We start from the raw sequence: 14,936 nt of genomic DNA on the forward strand, positions 1-14,936 counted from the left end.
CCCTCATGGTCCTAGGTTCCCCAAGGACTCTGGCTCTACATGTGCTGATGCTGGAGCTTGGGGTCCTCATCTTACAGTGAAGGAAAGCACATGAATTCATAACCTCGGAAGCTTTCCCCTTTGCAGTTCTAGGCTACATATTACATTGGGCGAGCAGAACTTGGGTCAGTGTTATCAAAAACAATGGGAACATGTGAAATTTCATGTTGCTGGGGCTGCAGGATGGACAACGTCAGCCCTTTCTACCCACCTAAGCCATAGGTGAAGGAGTTATGCCACAGATCAGGAAACAGGTGCCAAAACTTAAATCCTTCACTGGAAAATCGGGCTCTAGACCACAGGAAAGGGACAATGTGGCTGTACAACGCACGTATCTCCATCCCGTTGCGGAGATCACGGTCCATCACTGAGGCGAATCAGCATATACTTGGTCTAGTTACATGACGATGGGAGGAGGTAATCCACAAACACTCTAAGACTAGGTCAGCAAGTAACTGTTTCTTTAGTGGTCAACGGGGGGGGGGTACTTCAGTGTTTTCCTTATTGAGAAGGCTACAGGCAAGGAAGTGAGCCTTGGAATATAGTGGTTACCTATTCTTTAACACACATGTTTGAAAGTTTTAGGTGGTCATATTGGATCTTTTCCTTAGCAATAGCAAATGTCTGTATGTGTGCGCACCAGGCATCCAGACACAGTTGCCTTTTTAAAGTCTTTTTCTAGCCAGTTTCTCAAGTTCTCATCACTCCTGCAGGTGCTATGGTATTTGTATCCATTGTATAATTAAGCCAGCAGTTTTCTACAATCCCCACCCAGCACGCCTTGTGATGCCCTGTACCCATGGGCCACAAAGCCTCACAGAGGTTCCTTTCCTTTAAGGCAGGTGCAGAGGGTAGGGGAAGGCTAGGAGCACGTGGAGGGGGAGAGGCCTCGGGGCAAGGTGACCTCTGAGTCAAGTGAGAAAAAGCCTCGCAGGAAATTCTGGTAAGTCCAGTAGGATGTGCCATAGGTTTGGACACTTACCCACTGTTCTGGAATGGCAATGGAGGAGAAAACCACTCACCAGAGCAGGTTTTGATTGCAGACTTCCACTCCCCTTAGCTCCTTGCAAAACCACCCCCAATATAAATGCTCTTGTTTTTAGTTTTTCCTCCAGGATTATCAGCCAAGCAGCCACTGGATTTGGCAAGTTGGCTATGGAATGGAAGTTGGAGCTTTGATTTGAACTCGGGGAGTCCTTGCCTGACCACTGAATAGCCCTGGGAGTTTGGGCAGGTAGAATTGCTTTGTGAACTACAGAGGTCTGTGTACAAAAGCACAGGGTGAATACTCAGGGCATACTTTATTGAGTGATATTGCAAGCTGGTGGCCGTGACCTTGTTAATGTGGATGTTGAGAAGTGTTTTTGGCTGTCTTCCCATCTGCAGCCCAGTTTAGCGATTGCCTAATACCCTAGAAGGGAACACTTCTGAGAGGGTTTATGAACTCCATCACTGGGCACCTCTCCAGGCTCTGGTCTCCTTCTTCCAAACTACATGCCACCTACACATAGTACCCTCCCTCTAGACTCTGGGACTTCCATGCCCCTGGCCAGCTAGCTTTCTTCCCTTCCCACATTTTCAACCCCCTTACTTCTGCTTGTCCTTCACGATTCTATTTACCTAACACCTCCTCCAGGAAACTTTCTTTGCTAACTCCCCTGCCCCACACTCCCAAATTGGCTTAGGTGCTCTGTTTTTCCATAGCAACTTCTGTTTTCCCATCACAGGGCACAGACTGTATCCAACAGTCTTTTGTTTTATTGTTTTTTAAAGATTTTATTTATTTGATAGAGAAAGAGACAGTGAGAGAGGGAACACAAGCAGGGGAAGTGGGAGGAGCAGTTTCCTGGTGAGCAGGGAGCCCGATGTGGGGCTTGATCCCAAGACCCTGGGATCATGACCTGAGCTGAAGGCAGACGCTTAATGACGGAGCCACCCAGGTGCCCAATGTATCCAAGAGTCTTTAACCCCAGAGAAGAAATGAATAAGATAGACTCTCCACAGCAGAGCTACAGGTCCTTCCTAGCATTCTAGAATTACTCAGTGTTTGAACTGGAAAGGATCTTAGATGGTATCTCGTGTCCACCTTACAGAGGACCAACTGAGCCAGGAAAGAACTCGCAATTAGCCCAAAGGCCTCTGGCTACTTGCTAAGAGAAGGGAGCCTGGAACTCGGGTCTTCAGACGACAGAGACTTTTTTCCTTCCATATGGAAGGTGTGAGACCGGGGCTTGCATGCTGGGCATCCCTGGACCAGCAGCATGGCTTTGAGCAATTGCTTTTCCTTCCAAGTTTTTGTGCATGTGGGAGGGGAGAATAATACTGAAGACCTAACATGATTGTGGGGGAGGATCGATTAATTTATGGTGAACAGAGAGCACAGTGCTCGCTAAGGAACAGGGGTGGGGTTACGAGTTTAAAACAAGGCAGCTGTTGCTGACTATTATCTTACATGGGCTGAACTGGACCCATTCTATGGATGGGTCACTCCCCTGCATGTAAGCTCCATCAGGGAAGGTGTATGTTCAGCTCACGGCTGAATTCCCAGAGCTTAGAATAGCACCCGGCCCACAGCAGGTGCTTGGTAAATGTTGATTGAAGGAGCAAATGAACTACCAAGAGACCCTATGGGGTAGTTAGAGATCAGTGGCCGCTCCAACGGTCCTGGTTCAGGAATTCTTTCTTGGCCTTGGAACCTGGCTAGCTTGTGTCCCCCAAAGAACCTTCCCTTATCCCAAATCAGAGGACCCCAAGCATTTCCACTAACTTTCCTCCAAAGACATGGCAAAGAAAGGCTATTTCTCTTGAAGAGAAAGAAGGGAGAGAATGCCTTCCCTTAACCTCCATCAACAAACGGAGCCTGAAACACACATACCTTCATGGCTCATGTTCTCGGGAGAAAGACATGGTAGCATGCATCTGGGAAAAAAACCCACCTGAAGCCAGATTTGGGTAAATGGCTTCTGTCAGTCTGTGCTTCCCCTCTGGAGTGTACCATGATGACAGCCGCCCTCCCCCCACCATTTTCTGTCCTTGCTTCTTTCCAAAGGAAACTTTGATGGGGAAAAAAATTTTTTTAGAAGATACACGGGGAACCAATTCCTAGCCCATAGGCTAGCATTTAGCCATCCTAACATTCTGTGATGGAAATGTTCTAGAATCTGCACTGCTGGGCATGTCAGCACCAACCACATGTGACTCGAGCACTTGAAACGTGGTTGGTGCAAGGGAAGGGGCTTAATTTAGATAGCCACGTATAATTAGCAGCTACTGAACATGGTGGATAATGCAGACAGATGGAGGAAGAATGGGAAGGGTCTGACTCTGGAAGTCCTCATTTGGCTCTTTTGCAGGGACCAGAATCAAGAAAACCCCACCAGCTTTTCTGTGCTTCTTAACACAGGTGCCCCTTGACCTGCTGAGATGAAGAAATGAAGTCCTGTTCCTTTTAATATTCAAACCACAGGTCTCTGAGCCCTTAGTCCTACCTCTCCTCTCTCCTGCTGGGCTTCTACCTCCTGGGAAAGCTATAAACTCCTTTCAGGAGTCTCCTCTGTCCAAGGGTAGGTGGTAATTATGCTCACCTCCAGGAGAGAAAACCAGGAATTCCGACTCCTCTGTTGCTGCCTCTGCCTTGGCCACTAGATGTCGCCAGTGCTCCCTCCGCGGACCTCCAGGCCACAGGCCAGTAAGAGGTCTGGGGACAAACATGGGGGCTGGAGGTGGAGGAGGAAATCCACTTCCTGAATGGTGGAAGGAAGACAACCATACCAGAGGCAGCAAGCCATGTACGGTTGTACAGGGAATGTGTGCAGGAAGCTGGATGGGGCCCGGAAGGGTTTGCCACTGGACTTTCCTTGAATCCTAGTCTGATTGTCCTGAGGAAGAGTTAGCACTCATCCCGCTGAAAGAAGAGGCCTTTAAAATACCTGCTCTCGGGGTGCCTGGGTGGCTCAGTCGGGTTCAGTGTCTGCCTTCGTCTCAGGTCATGATCCCAGGGTCCTGGGATCGAGCCTCCACATAGAGCTCCCTGTTCAGTGGGAAGCCTGCCACTCCCCCTGCTTGTGTCCTCCCCGCTCTCGGTGAAATAAATAAAATCATTAAAAAAAAAAATACCTGCTCTCTTGCCTCAGTGGACACAGGCAATCTCCTTCATAAGAAAATTGATGGGCTCAGCCTGCTGTGGGCATGTTCCAATGTCTGCAGTCCTCTGGGAAGGGACAGGTTCTCACAGCAGGAGGGGTGGACAGACAGACTTGGGTCCTGGTCCCAGCCCCATCACTCACTTCTGGTGGGGCTCAGGGGAGCTGCTCAAACCCCCTGAGCACCTGTAGCAGAGAGAAAAATGAGACCGGCCACATGCTTTTACGGCTTTTTTATTTTGTCTCCAAGATTAGATTCTTAGTTTCCCCGACAGCTCATGGCACAGTTAGGGCTCACATCGTGATGGTTGATGGGATACTAGTGTGAGGGTTATTTAATGTAGTGGGGGCAGAACCGGATTTTTCCCCCTCCATGTGTGGTTTGGTGGTACTCCCTCACCGCCAGCTTTCTGGAGTCACAAGGACTAGGGTTGGACTACAGCCTGAGCCCCAACCAGCTTCTCGAGTGAGGGGGCCACTTAGTCCTTCTGAGCCCCATTGCCTCAGATGCAATATGAGGGCAACATTTACCTTTCAGATGGTGTGATGGCCACTTTTATAGGTCAGGTTCACCAGGCTGGAGTAGGATCAGGGGTTGGGTTAAACATTCTGGGCATTTCTATGAGGGTTTAGGATGGGTAACCCTTAAGTCTATAAACGTTATGTAGAGTGCTTTCCATAGTGTGTGTGGGCCTCAGCTCATCAGCTGAGAACTCAAACAGAACAAAGAGATCAGTCTCTCAAAAGCAAGAATTCTCCAGCAGACTGCCTTTGAACCTCGTCTGCAGCATTGGCTCTTTCTGGTTCTAGAAAAGATGGCTTTGGGGGTTGAACTGGAACAGTGGCTCTCCTGGGTCTCCAGGCTGCCCGCCGCCTGCAGGTCCCTTATATAATTCTTCGTAATAGATCTCCATCCCTTCGCCCCCCATTCCATCCTTCTCCACATACGATTGCTTCTGTTTCTCTCGAGAACCCTCATCCAGAAGGCCACGAGGATTAACAGAAGTTACAATGTACCAGTATGTAGTGTGTACCCAGTGCATGCAGTAGACCCTACTTTATTAGCCAGCCTCCCACTTGCCTTGATCAAGCAACAAACAGACACAGAGGAAGAGTACTTAGAGCCTGGGCCCCGATACGCACTGGTCTGTTAACGTTGCCCACTGGCACTGGGCCACCCAGCTTCCCACCACCTTACTCCTGGGATGCAGACATTTCCCGGGCACCTGCCTTCTCTACCAGCTCTATTCTCTCAAGTCTTAGACCAAGAAGGCATGTAGCGTTCTTTGTTCCCTGTCACTAATTGCTTCTGGGTGGGTAAGAGTGGGAGGAAGAGAATTCTTCTCCTCAATAGTCTCTATTAAGCCACACGTGTATTTGGAACCTGAAAAGGTGAGGGGGTGGGTTCATTATGCTTCTTCAGATACATTAAATCGCTTCTCAACGGAGTGCTTCTCACCAATTGGCAGAATTATTTTTAGCATATTTGAAAACTTTTTCCCCTTATTGCACTTTGGAAATCTAAAGTGCTTTGCTCTTGTGAGCTTTCTCCCCCTCCCCCCACCTATTAACAATTAACATTATAATAATACAGAAAAGCCCACTTACACGATCACATTTAAGTTCATGGCTTAGAGCTTGGTCTATGTATGTTTTCCACTCGGCCCAACGAAATACTATCAGCGGAGCAGTTTAGACCATCCCCTACTTGGGGTCGCCCAGCTCTGAGGTCAGAGGTCCAGGCATGGCGTCGCTGGCTTCTCTGCTCAGGGTCTCCCAGGACTGAAATCAACATATCCGTCAAGTGGTTTTCTCACCTAGAGCCCTGCCAAGTTTATTCAGGCTGTTGGTAGAATTCAGATTCTGGTGGTTGAAGGATGGAGGATCCTATATGCTTGCTGGCTCTAGGCTGGGGGCACCCTTGGTTCCTAGAGGCTACCCTCAGCGGCTTGCCACTGGTCAGGCCCCTCTGTAGACCCCCCACATCCTCACACCTTGAAGCTCTTAGAGGAAGTCCCAATGCCTTTTAAGGGCTCACTTGATTGGGTTAGAACCCCTGGGATAATTTCCCTTTCGATGAACTCCAAGACAACTGATTAGGGATCTTAATCACATTTGTGAAACCCCTTCTGCCATATAACACAGCAACTGGAGGGACCGTCTTTGCATCATAGGGAACCTGGGTCCTCGGGGGCAGGGATCTTGGTTGCCATATTCATTTCCCACGGCTGCCCCAATGAGTATGACACACTGGTGGCTGAAACAGAATTGAGGATGTTGCAGCTCCAAAGGTTAGAAGTTTGAGATCAAGGTGTTGAGATCAATTTTCAGAACAAGTTCATTCAAGGGCAGGGAAGGAGAATCTTTTCCATGCCTCTTCCCCGGCTACGGGGGGACGGCCAGCCATCTCTGGCCTTCCTCAGCTAGTGGAAGGGTCAACCCCTGCCTTCCTCTCCACATGGCCTTCTCCCTTGGTCCTTTCCCCACCAGCTCTGGTGAGAGGGAAGGGGGAGGGGATGACAGCCCTGGTTACAGAAATAGTTTTCAGCCTCAAATTCTCAACCAGTAGCATCAGAACAAGGGGGCTTGAGGTAAGTCACCTTACTTTGGAATGATCCCAGAGGACTACCCTTTCTCAGGCCACCACTGGGGTCCAAATTGGACCTCTGCCTCTCGTTGTGGCGCCTGAGAGCAAAGAATGAGTCTTTTTGTTTTTAACTGGGTTAAAAAAAAAAAAGCAAAAGCAAAGTATTTCATCACACCTGAAAATTATATGAAATTCAAGTTTCACTTCCCTTCACTAAAGTGTTACTGGAACCCAGCCCCTTGCACTTGTTTGCCCTGTGCATGCTGGCTTCCACATTACAGTGCTTTGGCCCTCAAATGACTAGAATATTACTACGTGGCCGTTACAGGAAAAAAGTTTGCCACCCTTGTTCTAAACGGTGGTATTTGTTAAGGCAGGTCCCTGGGCCCTCGTTTAAATTCTTGTTCTTGATAATCCCATCTGGTCCCAGGACTTCAAGGTCACTTTTTGAGGACAATACAGAGCTACAGACTCAAGGGTCTTGGGTAATCCTTTCTTGGCTTGCACCTTTTGCTGTGCAACAGACCGCCAGCAGGGGGCCTCATTGGTTTTACCACCATAACACCTCTTGTGATCACCTCTTGGTCTCCATCTGTCGCTTAAGCCCGCATGCTCTCTTGCCTAGATCATCACCATACCCTCTCGTCTCATCTATTCTCCACCTAGCAGCAAACATATGGTCTTAAAACTTAGTTAACATCATGTCACCCCTTTTTTTAAATATATATTTTTTAAATATTTTGTTTATTTATTTGACAGAGAGATCACAAGTAGAGAGAGAGGCAAGCAGAGAGAGAGGAAGGGAAGCAGGCTCCCCGCTGAGCAGAGAGCCCGATTCGGGGCTCGATCCCAGGACCCTGAGACCATGACCTGAGCTGAAGGCAGAGACTTAACCCACTGAGCCACCCAGGTGCCCCCATCATGTCACCCCTTTACTTTAAACTTCTTCATTCTCATCAAGGGCCACTTGCCTCTCAACTAACTCTAGCCACGAGGATTTTCTGTCAGCTCCTCAAATCCATCAACTCCTTGTCCAAGGACTCTTTACCTCCACCTTCTGGAATGTTCTTCCATCTGCTGTAACAATAACAGTAACAATAACTTATTTTTCAGGTCCCAGAGGACACATGCTTCTTTCATGGTCTTCCCTCACCAACCCAGCTGTGTAGACTTCACATTCCCCATTCTTCTCTGCTTTTACACATTGCTTATTCCCTTGTTAGAATTACAAAGGTTGATGGGCTCCATTTATCAAGCTGCTTTTTGTCTCTTTCGACTAGGATAGAAGCTTCCGAGGGGGCAAGGAGTAGGTCTGCCTCCTGCACGGAATCTTCAGTGTGTGGCGTAAAGTCTTTCATTTAGTGAGTTTGCAGTAAATATTTATAGAGATAATTAATGAATGGGAGGCAGAGTTGGCAGTGGTGGTGGGGGAAGCATCCCAGAAACCTTCCTGAGTCACTGAAATGGAGATACTGTATTTGAAAAATTACCTTAATAATACTTTAGAAATTAAAAATATGTTTCATGGTTGCCTTTTCGTGGAAGCCATATATCTGCATGACAGTAATTTATTCCAAGGCAAACACCTGTGTAGCCACTATCAAGTCAAGAAACAGACCTTCATTGCCATCCTAGAAGCCTATCTAGGTCTCCACTCTAACCACCATTGCCATCCTTTCTTCCCTGACAAGCCATCAACATCCCTCTAGTATTTTATTTTAGTAGTATTTTTTTAATCCAAATATGCATCCATAGACACTACAGTTTCATTTGGACCTTAAAAAATGGTGATATTCTATTCTTCCTTTTTTATTTACTAGTTGGAATACTTTGATGAAGCAAAAAATTCTCATCTATTTCATTAGCCAGTGATAAAGAACATATAGAAAACACAGGACACATCGGATTCTCTTATTTACCAATTTTCAAGATTAAAAATGGGTTCCCTATCATCCTCCAGAAAGGACCAAATATAAGTAATTATGAACTCATGGATTTAAATGTATCTGATGGATTGCAAGCCACTGCAATTACTTATACCCTGATTGTTCCGATTTTAATCCATGAGGCTAAGTTGCTCTTAAATTTTTCTGACATGACCCTAGTAATTGGTATCTTCCTTGTTACCCAGTAAGACAATGTTTTCTGGGGTCATTTTGCACATTTCCTACCAGATCTGGACTCACACACACAGAACTTCAAGTAATGGCTATTTTAGTGAAACACTATTTCAAGACCTAGTCTAGGTTCTAGCTAATGGCCTGGTCATGGTTTCTAATTCTTTTCAGTGAACAGAGCTGATAGATAGATTTGGAAGTCATGAGAGAAGTGAAGAATTACACTTTGTAAATGGTCCATAATATTCAAGTCCTTTAGACATTCCCAGTATTGTTCTCTATGCGAAAGATGGCAGCTTTGCTATAGACCAGGCCAAGCTCTGGTCTTAGTGATGGCGTTTCCCTGACCTAAATAGTTCCATTACAGCTTTAGTTAAAAATAACACTACTTCTTCACTCCATTTTCAAATGCCACAAGGTTGCCTCACAGGGGCCCATGTGGAGGCTATGTTCCCTCTCCAGAGGGGAGGTCATCCCTATAGATAGCTATAGTGTCCCCAGAGTTTCGTTAGCACTGGATCATTCCCTCCTGCCTGCCATGCTGTTCCTACAGTGCCTTCCCAGCTGCTTGTCTGCTCCCACACATCAGGGCCCAGGGAGCCTTCCGGGGCTGTGTAAGTCTGCACGTACCTCAGCTTTCACATCTGTGAAATGCAGAGAATTGTACCTGCCTCATCAAGTTGTGAAATTTAGATGAGGTATCAGCCAGTCTAAGGCTTAGCACAGCAAGTCTTCAATAAATTTGCTCTTTCATGCTCGCCATAGCCAGAGAATTCTCTCCCCAGCTGCAGGTTAGAAACATCTGAGACAGCTTTTAAGAGAAAAGAATGAAGCTTTGAATCCTTGGAAGTTTGGACTCCATTGGTCAGTGCAGTGGGAGTCTTTCCAGTTCTCCAGGGGACTCTGGGGTAGGGCTTGGCAACCCACACAGCAAACGGTCCTCTCCGTTAGCACTTTGTTGGCCCTGTGAGGGGAAATACTTCTGTGCCATTTTAATACATTTCTTCCTGACTCTAGGTCAAACTGGATTCTTTCACTTAAAACCAAAAGAGGCCTAATGAATGTGGGTGCAATTCGTAAGACAGATTATTGGATAGAATTAGGCCTTAGGGAGCACTGGGACCAAAGGCGCTTCCCCAACCCTCACCCCACTGTCCTTCCAGAAGTCACCGTATTGGGCGTACTGTTTAATGCTCTCCCTGTCTGTAGAGAGACCCAGCTACTTGATTTAGTAATACATTCTTTTCTTATCAGATTAGCTCCATAAATTTGAGGGAAAAGAAATCATGAACAATGTCTTTTCTACACACACCCCCGCCCCCACCCCCGCCTTTGAAACCAGCCACCGCAGCTGCTAACAGAAGCATCTCTGTGTAGAATGTGTTTTGTCTTTCTGGAGAAGACAAAGAATTATTAGAAGAGCAGCCAGCTGCTTTTGCTGGCAGGAGAATGAGAAGAGCTTGTCAGCATTCACGCTTCGACCCTTCCTCAGCTAATGGCCGCCATCTTCCTTTATATCCCTTTTATGCTCTCACTTCCTGGTCTGGGAATGTAGGGCTGTCGCCAGACTCTTGGGCCTCTGACTCTGGGGAGACCTAACAGCCTACTTCTTCCTGTTGGACCTGCCTGTGGCTCAATTCTAAGACTTTAAATAAGCCAGACAGTCGGTAAACTCTGCCTTGACTCAAAAATTGCCCCTCGATCTTTCACAAACACAGATCACCCAATGTTCTGATGCAGAAATTTGCACCACAGGCATAATGACGGTCTACCTCCTGGAGTTGTCATGATGAAATGAGATAGGGCCGTGGCGTCTCAAACCTGGCTGAACATTAGAATTGCCAGAGGAGTTTCAAAAAAGGATCCTAATGCCCGGCAGCACCCAGATACACGAAGTCTGAGAGTCTGGTTGTGGGAACTAGCCACGTTCATATTCCAAAAATCTCCTCAGGTATGTCAGCGTACAGCCAGATCTGAGAGCCGGTGAGATGGTCCTTGTTAGAAGCCCTCAAGGAATGGTAGCCGTTTTTATTGTAATTATAAATTAAATGGGATTTCCCCACATTTAATAGACTGCTAAAATTAAAGTTTAGTGGGACTAGATTCATTTCTTCTTTAATTCACTGAACAGTGACTGAGCATTTATTATGTGCTAGGCTCTGGGCAAATTTCCTCCCTCACCATTTGAAAGTAAAAAGATGTATTGCTTGCAAGATGAAATTCGAGTTCTTTAAGGACAATCTGGCCGCCCCCTCCACCTCAGGCCCTAGTACCTGGCAGCGAGATCACCCACATGCTGGTAAGTTCCAACCACTCCAAACTATTTGTCATACTGCTAGGCTCTGACTCTGTGCCTTCTTCCTACTCTTCTCTTTGCGCAGAATGCCCTTCCCACATTTTTCCCCTCTGCTTTTGCACCTGGCCTGCCTTATAGGATGGAATTCCTGGTACAGGACCCAAAGAGCAGGTGTGTGCCCAGCACTCCTTGGCCATCCTCAGCCATCTCCGCTGTTAGCGCTGGCCTGTGTCCTGGTGGTTTCAGGATTCCTCGAGGATCCTGCAGTGGGCGAATGATTTGTGCTCAAGGTCTACTCTCTACAGAGGGGCTGGACAACTATGCGCTCTTAGGTCTCCCTCTGGCAGAACCTGCCAGACTCAGGCAGACTTTCTTTCCTTGGTCTTGTTCAACAGTCTCGGTTGTTCCCAGACCTCATAAGAGATGCTCCCCAGGGCTCCCCCTCAGGCAGAGGGCTCTTCCTCTTCAATCACCCAAGGGAGGGCAGCTCAGAGCCCACAGCTCAGAAAGGGCCCAAGCCTGGAGGCTGGATTGTCAGGGGCCACTGCATGAAATCCCAGGAGGTTGGCAGCCTTGAAGGAGTCCTAGGACTTTATGAGCATGGATCCCCCTGGAGGACCATTCTGTTACCTCCAAAGGCAAGAGACCCTCTGGTGCCCCAGCACTACAGGGATCGGACATAACCGGTGAGGGTGCCATGGCTGTGGCTAACTCCAATGAAGCAGGGGGTCCTATGAGGAATCTTCTAGTCCTTTCCTTGTCTGAGTGGATCTCCAGACTGGCCCAGCTTGGACAGGTCTCAATGCTGTCTCTGCATTTCTGGGACTACCATGGAAGTGACCCCCAGGGAATAGATTTGCATGTTGCTGGGCCCACAGAGCTCTTTCTGTACTCTATAGGGGTTGACCAGGAAGACCTTGGTCAATGTTCCAAGTGCGCACGCACACACACACACACCTTCACCTCCACACCCCGCCCCCTGCTTAGTTCTGGCTCTTTTAGCTCTAGGCCTGTGTCAGAGGGACGTTAACCAAACTTTCCAGCTAGGCACCGGGACACCTTCCTTCTGCTCCATCTGTCAAGATTTATACTCTTTTACTGGGCATGGGAAAGGGAAAAGGGATATTGGAGGGGTGTTGGTGTTTGTTTTTTTTGTTTTTTGCTTTTTTTAAAGATTTTATTTATTTATTTGACAGAGAGAGAGATCACAGGTAGGCAGAGAGGCAGGCAGAGAGAGAGGAGGAAGCAGGCTCCCTGCTGAGCAGAGACCCCGATACAGGCCTCGATCTCAGGACCCTGGGACCGTGACCTGAGCGGAAGGCAGAGGCTTTAACCCATTGAGCCACCCAGGTGCCCGTTTTTTTGTTTCTTGTTTTACAATGTTAGCACATTTAAGCTTTTATACAAATCTTATTTTGTTGGTATGATTATTGCCATCTTTCCAAAGAGAAAGCAGATTCTTCTTAAGGTCACGTGGTTGGAATACCAGTTTGCTTTTGCTGTTACAAACCATTCCCCCAAAATAGTGGCCTGAAACAATGGCCATTTATTTGGCCCACAATTCTAGGGATTCTCTGCCCGTCAGCTGGAGCATGGGGCGTAGGGAAAACCAGTCACACGATCTCACTCAGCCTTCAGGGGCTAGCTGGGGCTTTTCACACAGTGGCTTGACGAGACTGCAAGAGGAAGGGTGAATGGATGTGAGGCCTTTCAGAACTGCTAGTGCTTCTGCCAGTATCTGTCCATCAAAGTGGGGCACGAGGTCGGCCCAGAGTCAGAGGATGGTAAAGTGGACCCCAGTTTTTGGTGGAAAAAGCTGCAAAGTTGTAGTGCGAAGGGATGAGCATATGGGGAGTGTAGAGAACGGTGTCCCCTTTTTTCGATCTACTGCAGTTGTTGTCAGAGGAAGGATTTTATTTTTAATCGTGAGAATAGTAGATGCGAAGAAAAAAATCCCAAAGGAGGAAGAGAGCTTCTTATCGCTGGGATAGGAGAACTTTCTGATCTCGTCCCACCCTCCACAGGTAGACATCGTTAGGAGTTTACACATCTTGGTGCATTTTTTTGGTGCATATACAGAAGGGAGGCCAAGGCACACATTATCCTGCCCTTTCTTTTCACCTAATAATGCAGCTAAGAGCTCTGTCCATTGTAACACAACCGGAAATGTAGATCTTAAAAGGAATGGAAGTTAGCAGTCAACCAAGTAAAAGTACTGTGTTTTATTTAACCACATAACCTACTGGTGGAGACTTAGGTTACCTGATTTCAGGTTTTTTTTTTTTTTTAAAGATTTTATTTATTTATTTGACAGAGATCACAAGTAGGCAGAGAGGCAGGCAGAGAGAGAGGGGGAAGCAGGCTCGCCGCTGAGCAGAGAGCCCGATGCGGGGCTTGATCCCAGGACCCTGGGACCATGACCTGAGCCGAAGGCAGAGGCTTTAACCCACTGAGCCACTCAGGTGCCCCTGGTCAGTTTTTGTTGTTATAAATAAGACTGCAGGGAAAATCCTTGAAGGTCCTCCTTGGCATACATGGAGACTAGGTTCCTAGAAGTGGAATTTCTAGGTTCGATGCTAGATTTGAGTCTCAGTTTGTTCCCAAAGCATAGGACATTCCCAGGATGGGTCTCTGGTTACCAACTTTTCTTCCAGGCTTTTCTAGGACTAGAAACTAACTTAGGAACCATGGACCCTTGGGCACGTGTCCACACATGTGACATGTTCGTGACCTCTTCACAGCCTTTCCTTCCTGGAAAGGCTCAAGAGGTCCTGGATTGTCTGTTAAGCTCTTTCAAAATTATCCAGATGCATGGTCTAAAAAAAAAAAAAATCATGAAGGAAAACACAGAGAAGACACGAATATGAGCATACAAATGATGGGTTCCATCCAAGTGAAGGCTTAATGTATAAATGAAGATTTCATGATTAGTGCATGTACAGACGGCATGCACAGTGCATTACAGATGGCAAAATGATTCAGCTGAATCATCACATGGCAGACTAAGCCTGTCGTCACACTGACCAGTTCTAGTATAGGACTTTGTTAGATTAGATGTTACATGCATGTAACAGTTCATGAACTTTTTTTTTTTCTTAGATTTTATTTGAGAGAAAGGAAGAGAGCATGAGTGGGGTGGGAAGGGACAGAGGGAGAAGGAGAGGGAGAAGCGGACTCTCCACTGACCAGGGAGCCTGACTCCAGGCTTGATCCCAGGACCCTGAGGAACATGACCCAAACTGAAGGCAGACACTTAACCAACTGAGCCACCCAGGTGCTCCAGTTCATGAACATTTAGTTGCAAATATATCATGAGGTAGATTTCCCCCCATTCTTAAATATTGTTTTTGGGTTTCTTCATGGAATTCCCCATCCCTAGCACCCCCCCCACACACCAGTTTGGAGACTTGACATACATCATGCATAAGTTTAAGGCACATGACATGATGGTTTGATTTACAGATATTGTGAAATTACCATAGTGGTTTCAGCTAACATCTTACAGACACAATAGAAGAAAGTATGGAAGAAATTCTCCTTGTGAGGAGAACTCTTAGGATTTACTCTTAACTTCCCCATAGACGATACACCAGTGTGAGCTCTAGTCCTGTTGTACGTAACATCCCTGACACTTATTTACCTTGTAACTGAAGTTTCGAACTTTTGACCACCTTCCTCCAATTTCTGCTTCCTCCATGCTCCACCTCTGGTAGCCAAAGTCTAATAGCTTTTTCTAGAACTTTGGTTTTGTGACT

This window comes from Enhydra lutris, unplaced genomic scaffold (genome assembly GCF_002288905.1).
Source record: "Enhydra lutris kenyoni isolate GAN:26980312 unplaced genomic scaffold, ASM228890v2 scaffoldscaffold47, whole genome shotgun sequence".
NCBI lineage: Eukaryota > Metazoa > Chordata > Mammalia > Carnivora > Mustelidae > Enhydra > Enhydra lutris.